Source organism: Pezoporus wallicus, unplaced genomic scaffold (assembly GCF_028554395.1).
Source record: "Pezoporus wallicus isolate ANWC-B61680 ecotype Strahan unplaced genomic scaffold, APGP_CSIRO_Pwel_v1 contig_6978, whole genome shotgun sequence".
NCBI classification, from domain to species: Eukaryota; Metazoa; Chordata; class Aves; order Psittaciformes; family Psittacidae; genus Pezoporus; species Pezoporus wallicus.
This window is the reverse complement of record NW_026637190.1, coordinates 326,370-343,152: the sequence shown is the minus strand read 5'-3', so window position 1 is coordinate 343,152 and position 16,783 is coordinate 326,370. Positions and strand designations below refer to the sequence as shown.

Genomic DNA, 16,783 nt, shown 5'->3' with positions numbered 1-16,783 from the left:
TGCCTGCTGTGTGTGTGAGATGATGCAAGATACCTGCTAACACAGAAACTCCAATCTACATTGCCTTGCAGAGAAGTGCTGGCTAATAACCAATGCTTTATAACTTGCTAGTAATAGAATCATAAAATCACAGAACAGCATAGAAGGGACCACAAAGCTCATCCAGTTCCAACACCCTTCCACGGGCAGGGACACCTTCCACTAGACCAGGTTGCTCAAACATGTAGAATAGAATAGAATCACAGAATAGTTAGGGTTGGAAAGGACCTTAAGATCATCTAGTTCCAACCCCCCTGCCATGGGCAGGGACACTTCACACTAAACAACAAAACAATTCATCTTTGCTTTCCCTCAACTATCACATTGCATGGGACTCCTGGCAGTGTGTGTTCTGTTCTTCTCTGTTCTCTAATTTGCTGCTGTTGAGATCAGGACTGCCTGGTATCCCCAGGCAGCGGCTGTGTCTTTAAACCCCCAGTGCTCCAAAGAGCTGACAGTGATTTCAGATTCCCACAAACATAAGCTAAGGAAGCAAGAAAAATAATTTTATACCAGTTTTACAGTACAGGATCCTGATGTGAGCTCTTCACAGGACAAACCCCAAAGGGGGGTGGGAGTGAAGAAGTAACACAAGGTGAAGGTTTCTCATCATTTTTTGTTCCTCCCAGAGGATATTAGCTGCACATCGATGCCAAACAATATTGTTAGAAAAATAAAATCATAGAATAGTTAGGGTTGGAAAGGACCTTAAGATCATCCAGTTCCAACCCCCTGCCATGGGCAGGGACACCTCACACTAAACCATCTCACCCAAGGTTCTGGCCAACCTGGCCTTGAATACCACCAGGGATGGAGCATTCACAATCTCCCTGGGCAACCCATTCCAGTGCCTCACCACCCTAACAGGAAACAATTTCCTCCTTATATCCTATCTAAACTTCCCCTGTTTAAGTTTCAACCTGTTACCCCTTGTCCTGTCACTACGGTCCCTAATGAAGAGTCCCTCCCCACCATCCCTATAGGCCCCCTTCAGATACTGGAAGGCTTCTCGGAGGTCTCCACGCATCCTTCTCTTCTCCAGGCTGAACAGCCCCAACTTTCTCAGCCTGTCTTCATACAGGAGGTGCTCCAGTCACCTGATCATCCTTGTGGCATCCTCTGGACTTGTTCCAACATATTGTTCATGTTCTTTAGTTTGGCACAATACCTCCTGCCTTGCTCTTTATCTGATCTTCTGGATAAATCAGTCCACTTATCTTCCAGATTTGCAGCTGGAATTTCTCAGTGTACCAGTAAGTAAAACAAAGCTTCTGCATGTCTCAGCGGTTTCAGATTCCTTCCCTCTCATTTAATTAGTTCTTGTAGTTGGTAGCCACCAAATCTGTTCTCTGTTTTCCCCTGTAGGTTATGAGAGTCTCATTCGTATTTTGGGAGGCATCAGACAGAAGAGGATAGAGCTTTACCAATCTGACCCTCAATGTTTCTTCACAGTGAGGGTGGTGAGACACTGGCACAGGTTGCACCGAGAAGCTGTGGCTGCCCCATCCATGGCAGTGTTCAAGGCCAGGTTGGACACAGGGGCTTGGAGCAACCTGCTCTAGTGGTTGGCAGAGGGTTGGAACTGGATGAGCTTTAAGGTCCCTTCCAATCCAAACCACTCCATGATCCTATGATTTTATTTATATTATTTTTATGCTTTTACTGAGTCTCCATTTCCAGGCTAAATGTTGCAGCAAACTGACACCTGTGGAGAACAAGCAAGTCAAAGCTTTTCTTGAACACTGACATTTTTTTGAGGAACGATTTGAGACTGATAGAATCATAGAACCATAGAGGCATAGAATCAATTAAGTTGGAAAAGTCCTCTAAGGTCATCAAGTCCAATCATTACCCCAGCACTGCTTATGACACATCACCCAAGTTATCTTTAACAGTTGTTGGGTGTGGGTCTCCCATCACTAACAAGTCTCTCTTTCACCACTGCATTATGCAGCACAGGCTGCTGAATACAGAGGGACTTGTGCCCAACCTTGTCTTGAACAAACTTCAGCAGCTATCCATATGCCCTAGTGTCCCACAAATGTCTGAATGACATTTTTCTTCCCAGGAATATCAAGAACTGATGGTAGGAAACAGGCACATTCCTGCAAGGACTTCTTACTGGTGGATGATCAGCAAATTTGAGTAGAAATTACACAATTGTTTAGGTCGGAAAAGATGCTTAAGATCATTGAGTCCAACTGTAAACCTAACACTGCCTAGTCCACTACTAAACCATGTGTCCCTAGGTCACACACCTACAGGGTTTTTAAATACCTCAAGGGATGGTAACTCAATCACTTCCCTGGGCAGTCTGCTCAGTGCTTGACAACTCTTTGGTGAAGAAATTTTTCCTAATGTCCATTCTAAATGTCCCCATTACATGCCTTATGTTAAAGAGAATCATTGCAGGACCTTGGAAAGCAAAGATTTTGTCCATATAACATTTTAATGAGCAAACTTGTGCCGGGGGAAAGAAGAAGGGGAAAGTTAGCTGTAAAAAGCAGCAGCTTTCAATTGCATTATGAAAAAAAAGTAGATTCTGAGAAAATACTTAAATGTCTTCTCGCATTGAAAAACCTGAAGTGAGTCTTTCCCATCTGAGTTTTGGGTTTTTTCACATTTCTGAATAAGCATATGATTATTTTTTAATGTTTTCTCCATAGGGTGTTAAAATGTTATTAAGTGATGCTGGTTCCTGAGCCTCTATTTTTAAGACCTCACCATGACTGCTTTGCAGCAAAGATGTGCCAAGGCTTGCATTTGACTCTGCAGTGCTCAAAAGACTTAAAGTTCTCATTATCACTATGGCAACTGTTAATAGTTCGTTTGTTGTAACATGATAAATACATGCCCTCAACTAGAAAGCATGTTATAAATCACTGGAGTACTCTCAGAGCCACTCTGTGTTGCACTAAGTCACTCAAAGGAAAGCACAAGTACAACAGTGAGTACGTGGAAGTGTTGCAGCAAACCTTGTGATTTAGGTCAGCAGCAGAACAAGGTAATCAAGCTCTCAGGTTTTTGTTTGATTTCTTAAAACAGCAAATGCTTGTGGTGTAAAGAATTTACTCTAAAAGGTAGAAGTTTAGAAGTGTGATAGTCATGCATCTCTCTGCAATGCACTGGGAGACAGCGCAGTCACTCACCACGTTACCTCCAAGGAGTTGGGTATACCATCCAAGAATGAAATTTCAGGTCTTTGAGACAGTATAGGCACATCTACAAGGATTTCCATTCTCCAAAGCAAGGCTGTTTGTTAAGATTTTCTTGAGCACAGAGCTATACTGACATGACTACATTGTGTAATCTTGGAGCTCACATGAAAGTATCTCCATGGTGCTACAGCAGCATGGCTACATCCCTGATATAGTTACAAACCTAGATCCAGAATAAGATATCCTCTGCTCTCCCCCATTCTTTTCCTACCCCGTGACCAGTACCAAACAAGAAATGCTTGAGGACAACATCCGCCAAGACATTTTAGCAGCCATGTTAGCACCAGGCAAGAATTAAAAGTCATTCTCTTGGCCACACTACTACATCACTGGACACAGCAAAGACCCCTTCCCCTCACCAAGAGCAGTTGAGGCAGACTGTCTTATATCCAAATCGACTGAGGAGAGCAGCCTGTGGAACAGATGGGCCAGTGTGAGCATTGGCCAGCAACTTGGCTTGGGTTTCCTGTGCCTTATGGCCCTCAAATATTAGTGGGGTGAGGGACCCCTGCTGTTCATATTTCACAAGCTGTTCTTTACAAGGTGATACTGAAGGTAAGTTCAGTGGCCCAGACCAAAGGATGAGATGTCTGAGGTTGCAAAGCTTGGTAGGTACATGCTGGAGAACTGATGTGGTCCTTTTTCCAGAGCCTACAATGAGTTATCATTCAGCTGTGCCCAAAAGCCTTCTCCAAGTGACTTCACTGACTTTTTCTAGAAGCAGCTCCTGAGGCCAACTCACAGGCTCTTAGCATGGGGCAGTGACCATAACTGCAATAGGCCAAGAAGTGCCACTGGCAGTGAGAGACTGCCACAAAAACCTTTAGCCCTCATCTTGACAGGGCACAATGAACAGTAAAAGCCACCACCCAATGTCACTGTCTTTGGACCTCATTTGAGAAAACTAATGATTTTTTTCCTGGATCAGTGTGAGTTTTACATAGTGAGAACAAGCCTAAAGCCATCATTTATATAGGTGACTGGCATTGACAGTGGTAGCTTCAAAAGGCTCTGCAGTATCAGCAGCAGTGGTATCTCAGAGCACCTCCTTAGCTACCTAAGTAGGCCAAGGGAATTTATTATTCACTTTTATTTGGTACTTGTGAGACCACATCTAGGGTACTGCAGCCAGTTTGGGGCCACCAAAAGCATGGTTAGTCAATCAGAGTGAGTCCAGTTTGGTTATGTCGTGGTTTAAACTCAGCCAGTAACTCAGTACCATGCAGCCGTTCACTCACTCCCCCACTTTCCTCCCCCTGCTCCTGGAGGGATGGGGAGGAGAATCTAAAGAATGTAACTCCCATGGGTTGAGATAAGAACAGCCCAGTAACTAAGGTGTAACATAAAACCACTACTGCTGCCACCAATAATAATAATGAGAAGGGAAATAACAAGGGAAGAGAATACAACCACTCACCACCCCCCGACCGATACCCAGCCTGACCTGAGCAGTGATCTCGCCCTTCCGGGTAACTGCCCCCAGTTTATACAGTGGGCATGATGTGCTGTGGTATGGAATATCTCTTTGGCTAGTTCGGGTCAGGTGTCCTGTCTCTGCTTCCTCCTGGCTTCCCCTCCTCCCCGGCAGAGCATGAGACTCAGAAAGTCCTTGATCAGAGTAAACATTACTGAGCAGTAACTAAAAACATCGGTGTTATCAGCTCTGTTCCCAGGCTGAAAGTCAAAAACACAGCGCTGCACCAGCTACTAAGAAGGAGAAAAATGACTGCTGCTGCTGAACCCAGGACAAGTTATAGTCCAAAATGATGAGGGAGCCAGAGCACATGATGTATGTGGTGTTACTGGAACAGTTTCAGTTCATCCTGGAAAAGAGGCAGCTTCAGGAGAAGAGGAGGGGGGTGGGATCTTATAGCTGTCCTCAACAGCCTAAATGGTTGTGCATAAGAATTTACTGGAAGGGCAATTCCAATTAGATATAAGAAAGGAAAAGTTCACCATGAAAGGAGTTAAGCTCTGGAACAAAGGTCTTGAAGGGAGGTGGGATCCCCATCCTCGAAGACATTCAAAATTCAGCTAGGCATGGCCCTGAGCAACCTGATCTAACACTGAAGTTGGCCACCTGAGCAGCAGGTTGAACTGGGACCTCCCGAGGTCTATTCCAGTCAAAATTGTACTATGGTTCTGTGATCTTTTATTTAGGTGATTCCTACCTAGCTAATCCCCAGCAGCACGTCACTGCAGAACATGCTACTTAATCCACCACTCTTTGATCTTTAGGACTGGAGTCAGTGAGGAGATCACTATATGAACCCAGCTCTGGAGAGATCTTGTCTCCAGGGATTTATGACAGCTAACTACATTCCTTGCCCAGCCTACATGGTATTTTATTTCCTTTTATCCTGTTCCCCCAAATCCCTGTGCCCAGTGTAGCAATTCTCCTCTGTGCTGTACAGAATTAGAAATAAAGAATTCAAAGATGAGTTAGCACCACCAGGAAAGGCTTTAGAATAGCTTGTAGCTTTATGTCTTATATTCAGATTAATCGAGGAAATAATCACACACAGCGTTCATAAATAGATGTATCCTGTGCTCCTAACAGAGGCTAAACTTGCAGAAAAAAAAAGAGAAATGAAAGGATGGTTTGCATGTGAGAACAGCAGGCTTAGCGGATGGAGAAGGAAAATCTTCTCATGGTATTTCTATTCAAGTCCAGCCTCATCATAGGGCGATCATGTTATGCATTTAAAAATGGAAAACTCCCATTTTTCTGAAGGGAGCTTTATCATAAGGATTATCTACAAAGGCAACACAGAAAGATATCGCAGCAAGGAATAATGTGCCGGACTGGATAGGAGCAGCAGTAAAGGGGCTCCGTGATGCTCAGCACAGTTCAGATACTGAGATAACGGCCTCTTTGTTCCATAAATGTTTTTCCATAATGTTCACTGCTGAACTACCAGAGCACTTTCAAGTCAGGCACTAGGCAATATGACTAACATCTGGCATGTTTTTAACTTTCATACTGTCCCCAGGGGCACAAGCTTGTGCAGTCATGGGGAGGGGAAGTTAATTACATCATGTACGTACATTTGTACACACGCATATGCACCCATGCACACATATGAGCTGCTGAGATCTTTTCTTTGCACACATGTTGTTTAATTTGCCTTATGTCAGCAAAGGGAGTAGCTAGAAGACGTACTTTACACAACCATAGGGGTGGAGATTCGCAACACATTTAAAAGCAGAGAGGCATTTCTTTGAAGTTCTGAAATTCAAAGGTAGCACACCCAAGACAGCATCCTACAAGTGAAAGACAAACATTATCTTAAGGAAACCATAAACAAAATCACTCCTCCTCTAAAAGTTCCAGCCCAGAATACCCTTCCATCTTCTCAAAACAAACAACTTTTGGCTGCAAAAAGCACTTTGAGACATGACAAGGCAAGAGCTGTAGCAGTGTTCTCTTCCAAAGCAAACACTTGATGCTTTTACTGCAGTGAAAAATAATAATGGGATACAGAGTGTACATGATGTAAACACCTTTAATGCAATTCTAATTTTATTGTTCGTCTAGATCACATATTGTTATGGCAACTAAAGAGGGAAGTGGGGGAAACCTGTTCAGAGCATTAATTTGATATCAGATTCATTTGTTCCACGTTTGTGCTCCAACGCATGCATAATAAACAATGCCAGTTAAAGAAAACTAATAATATTGAAGCTATAATAACAGCATAATGTAGTATCCACTTAACCCCAAGTTTGGTGAAAAAATTAAAAAACAAATCCCTTACAGGTAGGTGTATTGCATCTCCAGCTGCAACACAGGTCACGTTATAATCAATAACACTTGTAAAGCAGGAAGGCCAATTTTCAGAAATACAGTCCATCAGAGCACTGTTAAACAGACAACCACAGCAGTGCCCCGATGTCCCAGCTCTAATCTCGGGGTAGGCAACTCAGCAGCAGCCAAAGACCCCCTTCCACTCCCTCCGAGGTGATGAAGGCATTGAAGTACCGAATGTGCAGGCGTGTGTCCTGGGCGCGTAGCGGCCGCCGGCGGGGAGGGAGCAGGGAGCAGGGGAGGGATGTGGGCCCGGCTGGGGAGCGCCTTGTCTTGTTTGATTTTCCTCCGTTGGCAGAAAACAATAAACACTATCGTTGCTCTGCGCCCCACTCTCCAGGACGCGAATCTCACCTGGCGGGGTGGACGAGCCGGGGCACTTGAGCCAACCCCAGACAAGAGGACCCCAATTTCTCTGCAGGGCCGGTTAGCCATCCAGAGGGTGGGTGCTCCTGGAAGTCCTGAGCTGGTGGTGGTGGGAGCTGGTGGTGATGGGAAGAGTGCTTTGACAATACAGCTCATTCAGAACCATTTCATTCATGACAGAGGATTCCTACAGAATGCAAGTTGTCATTGATGGAGAAACCTGCTTGTTAGACATCTTAGATACTGCAGGGCAAGAGTACAGTGCCATGAGAGACCAGCACATGAGGACGGGGGAAGGATTCCTCTGCGTCTTTGCCATCAACCACACCAAGTCCTTTGAAGATACTCACCAGTACAGGGAGCAGATCAAGAGGGTGAAAGGCTCAGATGACGTTCCCATGGTGCTGGTAGGGAATAAATGTGACCTTCGAGCATGGACAGTGAAAACCTGGAAAGCATAGGACCTGGCCTGGAGTTATGGGATCCCCTACATAGAAACCAGACAGGGCGTTGAAGATGCCTTCTACACCTTGGTGTGGGAGATCCATCAGCACAAGCTGCGCAAGCTGAATCCCCAGATGAGAGTGGCCCTGGCTGCGTGAACTGTAAATGTGCGATATCGTGACTACGCTGACTGGACCGTGTCTTGGAGAGGTTCCCACTGTGCAATGCGCAAGGAAAGAGGTGAAGCGAAGGAAGAAGCAAACAGATTCAGAAGAGGAGTATAGGGGGAGAGGAAGAGGAGGAGGAAGAGGACAGGGGGAGCATGAGCCCCTCCAAAGACTATCTCGCACTTCACCGAAGCCTACAGCAAGTGACTTTTTCTGTTCTTTTTCTTTCCGCATCCCCTCCTCCTTTGGCCTCCTCCCACCCGGGCTACTGTACAAAGCCACAGATCAAATCACAGTAAATTATTATTTGATGGTCTTGACATATTATTATTTTTTTTTAACAAAAAAAAAAATTATTGGATAAGAAAATGAACCTGAGCCAGCTTTAGTGTGCGCTCACAGCCCAGAAAGCAACCGTATCCTGGGCTGCATCAAAAGGAGCGTGACCAGCAGGTCGAAGGAGGTGATCCTGCCCCTCTGCTCTGCTCTTGTGAGACCTCACCTGGAGCATTGTGTGCAGTTCTGGTGTCCTCAACATAAAAAGGACATGGAACTGTTGGAACAAGTCCAGAGGAGGCCACGAGGATGATCAGGGGCTGGAGCACCTCCTGTATGAAGACAGGCTGAGGAAGTTGGGGCTGTTCAGCCTGGAGAAGGGAAGCTGCGTGGAGACCTCATAGCAGCCTTCCAGTATCTGAAGGGGGCCTATAGGGATGCTGGGGAGGGACTCTTCATTAGGGACTGTAGTGATAGGACAAGGGGTAATGAGTTAAAACTTAAACAGGGGAAGTTTAGGTTGGATATAAGGAAGAAATTCTTTCCTGTAAGGGTGGTGAGGCACTGGAATGGGTTGCCCAGGGAGGTTGTGAATGCTCCATCCCTGGTGGTGTTCAAGGCCAGGTTGGCCAGAGCCTTGGGTGAGATGGTTTAGTGTGAGGTGTCCCTGCCCATGGCAGGTGTTTTGGAACTGGATGGTCTTAAGGTCCTTTCCAACCCTAACTGTTCTATGATTCTATGAATTCCTTGGTGTTTATGTGCCTCCTCCCAAGGAAGGGCAATGCAATCTGGGTGCAGCCCTGCCTGGATGGGAAGGAGGCATCTTTTCTGCTTTGTGAACCTGCGCCATGATGGTTGAGCTAGGATTTGTTTCCTAAGCTGAGACTGAGTGTGAGGAAACACATTGCAGATAGGCAGCTCCCTAGTGTGTTTAAGAGCATTTACCAGAGGTGTCATAGACCCAGCACAAAACTGTATTAGCCATTAAATCAAGGAACTTGAGCTATGCTCACATATGCTACAGTGGGTCCCCATCCACAAGGACTTGGGCAGAGCTTCATCTGTGAAAAGAAAAGTCTTCAACATTGGCTGCAAAGCTTCTGATTAGTCTCAGGATGTGTGGCGGGCAGAAGAACAGGATGAACTTCTCAGGGTGGACATGCAAGCCTTCCCCTAACGAGCTTTGGGTACCATGCACTTTGTTAACAGCTACTGGTGAACATTTAAGTACTGTGAGATCATTTTGTTAACTGACACTCAAATTAGGTATATAACAGGGCAGAGGACATCTAAGTACCTTTGAGGTTCCGTAGCAGTATCTTGGTTCGATTCAACACATTGTGGAAGAAAACTACATAGACCTTGTCTGAGCATGGTTTGTCCAAGAGCATGGAATCATTTCCTACAGCCACACACAACTCATAGAGATGGTTGGTAAAAACATCTGTTTCAGGAAATACTCTTAATTTGGGAAGATGAAGACTGAGGGAGCAATAGCAGAGACAATAAGCTCAGACAAGTGATATGTTGGTGGCTCAGATCTTCACTCAGGCTGAAATGTGTAACCACCATGGTTGTTGGGGTTTTGTTCCATTGATAAGTCCCTCTGTTACCCACCATATATAAAGCTGGCATAGGTAGAAAGTGGACCGTGTACATTTACATGCAGACACCTATACCTTCTCTATCAACAGGTCAAAATTTCTCCTTTCATTCTTCCTGAGAATAAAAACTAACTGCAAACCCCCAAAATTTTCCACTAATCAGAATCCCCATTCTGCCCAGAAGATCAATAAGTGTAAAGTGGAAAAAGATTGAAGCTACTTAAGTGAGGATTCTTAAGGGAATCGTATCCATCTCCAATAAAGGGAGAAAGATGAGCAGCATCACAGAAATGGAAGATACAAGCTATTGCCCTCCAAGGAATGTGATGTCTGCAGCTTACCCAAACATCATTCTGGAGGCTTTGGGGCATGAAGTGTGGTTTCAATGTGAAAAGGGCCCATTATTAATAGTGTCATGGGTTTCTGGGATTACTGTGTCTCAGAGGTTTATCGTATGTTCATTGGCTCTGTTTACTAGCAAAATGTTTCTCCTCCAGATTCTCATCTTCCAGGGCTGTAAATGCAGCTCAGGATCTCAAAGTCAAGATGAGCTCTTCCAGGCTCATCCATCAAGAGTAATAAAGTGTCTCCTGGAGGTTACACATGGGTAAGCAAGAGCACAGTTTGATGGTGGTGGGATTACGCTGTGTGTCCTACAATTAGAAATTAATGATCGATTCCTTCACATGATGCAGAAGGTATAAAAGGCTCCAGTTCTTGAGTTCTGCTAGTACACCCAATGGCAGTAAAAAGTGCATGCTCTTCCCCAGCCAGGAAACATAACTCTCAGCAGACAAAAAGCATCAAAAACAAAACCACATCTGAGAACAAGCCTATTCTATGTCCAGGCAGAAGCAGGGTTCACTCACACTTCTTTCTTTGAAGAGGTGAAAGCAGTAAGGCAGGATGTGCCCTGAGGGTCAGAAATATGAACACCCTATTAATGCAGAGTAAATTAAAACTTGATGATTTCATACAATTGGCTAATAAATGTAGAGATGAGAAATCAGTTTGTTCTATTTCCAGACAATAGCCTCATTCAAATGTGCATTCGGGAGCATCATCCTGTGCCTGGGAGCCAGGTAGTAGTAGTTGTTCTAAATATAGGTGTATTTCTTTCAGTGACAAAAATAAAAGCAGCGGGTCTCTTTATAAAGGATTAACAGACTCAGCGGTACTTACATCTACAAATCATTGAAAGAAAAAAGTACCTAAAGGGGCCTGCAAGAAAGCTGGAGAGGGGCTTTCTGCAAGGGCATGTGGAGATAGGACAAGGGTGAATGGATTTAAACTGAAACAGGGGAGATTTAGATTAGAAGAAAGAAATTCTTTGGAAGAAGTTAGTTATTTACTGTGAGGCACAGACTGCCCAGGGAAGCTGAGGCAATCCTCTGGCAGTGTTCTGTGCCATCCCTGGCAGTGTTCAAGGCCAGGTTAGACAGGGCTTGGAGCAACCTGACCTAGTGGAAGGTGTCCCTGCTTGTGGCAGGGGGTTGGAACTGGACGAGCTTTAAGGTCTCTTCCACCCAAACGAGTCTGTGATCTGGTTCTTAGATAAATGAACAAACAGGTAAGCAGAAACAATGCCATGTAGCTATCAGCTTCTAGTTCAGTGTTATTTAATTACTGTCAGAATCATTGCTTCATATTTTTTTAAGCTTATTTATGGCTATTCATATATGACAAGGAAAACCAATGTTAACAAACTAACCACATACTGTGTTCACCATCATTGGCACTTGGTGTTCAAGACACAGCAGTAAATTCTTAATTAGCCAGAGCTACAGACAGGTCTTGTTATCTCCTGCACTGAACTGCATCAGTCACTCCAAAGCATGGAGGCAAGGACATTTAATGCTCTTGGTGATACAAAGCCTTCCAAAGGCTTCAATCTTCACTGGACATGCCACATCCACCAAGCTGACCACACAAAACCTGCACTCGGGCTTACACCCTGGCACAAACACCAACTTTGAAGCTCTTCTGACCTTCAAGTGTAACCTTTATCACCTCAAATGTCATGCAGAGTTGTAGGAATTTGTTTGCGTGGCTGAACCAGCCACGATGGGAAGTTGAAACCTGACAAAACCTCAAACAGGAAACAGGGTGGAAACAACAGGCTTCAGATAGAGGATACCAAATTAGATAAGACAATGATCCTTTCTGGGATTGCAGGCCAGGAATTGCCTTTATTTTTCATAAATAAACATGCAATTGGTGTTTTGCTCATCCAGGTACTTGGATAATGGCTTTTTCTTTTTTGCATACAGACCCTCATCCAAGGCTAAACAAGAACAGGTTATTTGTGCAGAAATTGAAATATTTGTCCTTCATAGTTCATTTCTCATTTGACATTCTTTATTCCTGATGATTCTGCTTTAAAAGATAGAAGCATCCAGCCATGGAGAAGCAATAATACCCTGTAGCAGTGGAAGCTGATGACACAGCACAAATGTACTTTGCACTTGAAGCCTGGCACCAACACCACAGGAGCTGAATCCAAAGTGGCCTTTATTCACAGATTCTTCAGAATAACAGAGACATTTAAGCACTGATCAGCCCATAAACAATGAAAATGCCACCTAAAAGCATCACCCACCTGCTCACACTGGGATGTTCCAAATAGAGTCGTAAATTTTGGCCGCATGGTCTTGGAAGGACGCATTGACCCTTCAGATACCATCCTCAGTCTTCTTCTGGGAGAAAGATCACTCACCTCAGGAAATCCTGTGCTGCGTCTACAGGCTCCTGTCTTCTATGGGACAATCTGAAAATGCCTCCTGTGATACAAAGACCAACGTCCTGGTCTGGCAGGTAAATAACAGGCACGATGTGTCTCCCTCCCAGGGACTGCAGCATAAAGGATCTCTTCATGTGAGTTATAAAGGGTATCGTCTGTGTAATGCTGTTTCCCATTATCTTATTGCGGATTTTTTTCCCTAGCACTTATTTCTTGGAACTAGAAAGCACATCCTGAAGGAGAAATAATCCCAAGTAAGGATTCTTAGGCAATTCAGGCAAACTCCTCCCTTCCCTTCTCTTCAGTATGGAAGTGAAACTTCTCAAAAGTCTTTTCCAGCCAGAAAACAGTGCCAGCAGGGATTTTCAAACTCCTCTCCCCATGTGTTTCACAGTACTGCCGCCCAGAGCTGAAAATGTGAATTCAGATGTGATTTTGGAGTTGGATTTGGTCACTTTTCACCAGAATACGACCGTTTAGGTCTTCTTGATAACGTCCTGGATGACAGTGACTTGAGCCAAGAAAGAGCAATCAAGCAAATACAGTGAGTCAATAGAGCCTGAGCCTGTTCTTCATCCATGAGATCCCAGCCACAAGCAGCATAAAATAATTATAACTTGGCAATCCTGAAGTTGATTTTCACAGTGATTTCAAGTTTTTCTTGCTAAAGTTTGTAATGTTTAGAGTATTTTGCTCTTTCAAGTGCTTTTCTGTCTATGATATCTCAGCAACTTACAGTGATTAATGGAAGCTCCAGTATACTCTCCTATAATGGAGGATTATAGCAGTTTCTTCTTCAAGAAATGAAAATTGCACTCTCTAAGCCACTAGAATAAAGTAACTGATGATGAACATCAACTTTAATGGCTACCGGGGATCTGTCACTCCACTGCTAATATTCAGCTGCTTGTAGGATGAGAATGCAACTGCCACCCAGGCATCTGCAGCCATGGTGAAAAGCAGTTCAGAGGTGTCTGTTTCGGGGTCACGATGCTACAGAAATAGTAACAAATGCTGGCATTCAAGAAAAGCCACTTCCCTAACCTGAAAGCTATTTTTTGTGAAATTAAACACATATATAGAGAAAAAGACGTTTTAAAAGGACTGGAGACTCACAATTAGGAATGGTTTAAAGCAGTATGTTTTCGCCAAGCTAAAGGAAATATTTAAGGAGGTTATGTGTTGGGAAATGTCATCACTTGCTTTTAGATCTGATCCATTTCAGAAAACACTTCTGTAGTGTTTTCAGTGCTGTGGAAACGCTGCTTATAACAGCACAGAGCTGAACCCCAAGACACTCTGCAGACGGATGGGAAAAGATATCCCATGTCCCAAAGAACCTAGAGTCCAAAAAGACAAGTCAAGCAGAGAGTGGAAAGAGATGGCAAAGGCCAACAGCTAACCCAGGCCTCCCCAATCCCAGTCTATTTTATTGGATCACACCTTCGGATGGTATCTCCATGTTTCCAGTTGTGAAGGACCCTCTGCAGATTGAGCTGCACTACCTTGCATAGCAAGACATGAACATGGGCCTTTAATTTCTGACGTTTCGCTCTTAAAAAAGAATAACTATAATTGGTTCAGGCTTAGAATGAAAGCAAATGAGCAAATTATTTGTATTTAATGTGTTTGGCCTTCGCTACCACACCCAAAAGTTAGCTGAGGTGAGTTTTCTGGCAAATACAACTTGTTTTCTTTGAAGACATAGAAGCCATTATGCAAATCTTGGAGCCAGAGGACTTGTTTCTCCCTCAGCCCCACGGATACAGCCAGCTCCACCGAGCACACGGCTCTGTGGGCTGCCCTGACATCGTGCTGTTCATGCCCTGAAAATACAAAGCCCCGTGGCCACGGTTAATGTGGCACAGATTAAAGACACCCTTTGCTAGGCAGCTTTCAGCCAGCATGGCAGAGCTCACGCTGTGTGAAAACAGTTGTGCAAAAACACTTTAGTGACCCAGGTAACATCCAGCCACCCCGCGGACTCATTGCCCAGGAAAAAGACCTCTTATCTGTGAAAAGTGTGCGTGGCAGGATTAGGTTTACGTATGCTAAGATCCATCTTAACATAACTGAGCATCACAGCTTGAGCACTTCGGCCAGGATTTCTAGGACCACTGAACATCCAACTCTGGCACCATGAGGAAGCAACACTTACCTGCTCCCCAGCCCTGAGCCTCTCTGTGTTGCACTGGGAGCCCTCTGGAGAAACAGCACATCGCTCTTAAGTGTTAAAAGCATCATCTCCCACCCTGCTTTTAGCTGTTAATTAGATGCTCAAGAACTACATGTTCTGCAGAACCAACCAGCAGCGGCTGTTTGCCAGGACACGTCCTCCTTTGTGCACACAAAACCCTGAGCTGCAGGGTGCTGGGTGCCCAGGGTGGCCCCTGTCCCTGGGAAGGGCTCCTCTGCACCATCCAGCTCTCTGCCACATCAACCAGAGATGAAGCTGTCAGCTGTCGAGTACATGAGTGGGAGACACGCTAGAAGGCATTGATTTTTATCCTCTGAAGAAGCCTCATGTACAAAATCTCCTGCAAAAGGGAGCTAGTTAGACACAAAAGAGACTCCCCAGCACGAGGCAAAAATAACATTCCCGTTTCCCTCTTCAGCTGAGCCCAGGAGGGTGTGCAGCCACGCTGGGGCACCAGCTTGGCATGGGAAACAGCCCTATGGTGGTGCAAGGTCCACGGTAAGACTTCTCTTCTTGCTCCCTGAAAGCCCGTGACAGTGAGTTCATGTCTATCAAAATCACTGCTGAAAGAGGTTTGCCATGATCTGTAGAAGACTTACCACTGTTATGAAGATGCCCATGTACTCTGTCCTGGCCCCAAGGCAGTGAGACTGGGAGGGGAGGGGAGAGGGGTCTTTAGTAAAAGACTAGTTATGGTTTCAGATGTCTAAGGCTTTTATGTTCAATTAGCTTTCAGGTGCAGAGACTGGTCCTTAGGAGACTCAGAGGAGAAAGACCAAGGGCTTGCATCCCAAGTGGCAGAGGCTAAGACACACTGGTTCCTCCTTGTAGCTGTATCAGAGTCAAAATGAAGACACAGGATGAGCAGTTGAGATGGGTTTTACCTCTACATGCACATGTGGTGAAAACAAACCAGCATGTCCCTACCCCTGGCCGACCCAGCCTCCCCGTGCTGTGGCCTTCAGTACCTTCCCACCTATTCTCAACCATAAAGCATGTAAGGATGGGGCATAGTTAATTAGTAAAGACATTAAATGTGGTTGTCTGGTGCGAGCACAGTCAGGATTTGGCAATCCAGGGCTAACCCAGGGCCAGTGAAACAGAACAGTGGGGGATGTAGTGGGGATTGCAAATAACAAATGTGCCAACAAGAAGGTTGGTGGGTGGGAACTGATGGAGAAGTTGAGCTGAAGAGTGAACAATCAAACAGTCAATCAAAAGACAAGAAAGTGTTGGGTGAAATAAAGGCAGGAGCAATTAGGCAGTGGGGGCAGCAGAGAAGTTGGTGTAAGACTGTAGTTGACAGGTAGGGAGGGTGGCCATGGTCCCACCAGGCAGAATGAGGCAACTCCAGAGCACCATTCTGTCATTCCCTCTGGTATTTATTCCCCTTCCCTTTTGATCAAATAATTACCTTTTCATTCAGAGATCCTTTTTGCTATTGGCAGCTTCATCAATTATTCTCTAACCCATCCCTCCCTAAAGTCATCCCTCCCATCACTAGTCACTCCCAGCCTTCCCAGTTCATCCTGCATCCAGTCCTGTTCCACTCCCTTCCAAAGTCAATGCAGTGCTCCTGGAACTCACATGCTCCAGTGTTTTTTGCCACCATGCAACCACCGCTCATCACATCACTAAGCAGCTGTCAATGTAAACGTGCTGCTGAATAAGGGACACGTTCCTGCAGTTCCCATGCATTCAGGGAGTCTCAGGCTCTGAGAAAAAGGTTATTTTAGCTGAATGTGCACCTATTCGGAGTAACCACACCATTTTCATTGTGTGCAGAAAGAGGAGAACTGAAGCACAGAGGGAAGACCTGATGTTCTCTGCCTGCCAAAGGAGGATCAAGAAGAAAAGGTTAAAGGCAGCTTTTGCCCATGTAGTCCAGGACAGACTTGGTCTCCAGAAGGTTGCCTGGGGCTCC

General features: G+C 45.0%; 1 pseudogene; it reads left to right on the top strand.

Moving 5' to 3' along the window:
- The first annotated feature begins 7,309 nt into the window (after positions 1-7,309).
- LOC130596328 (GTPase HRas-like) lies at positions 7,310-8,364 on the top strand (annotated as a pseudogene).
- The last annotated feature ends 8,419 nt before the right edge of the window (positions 8,365-16,783 follow it).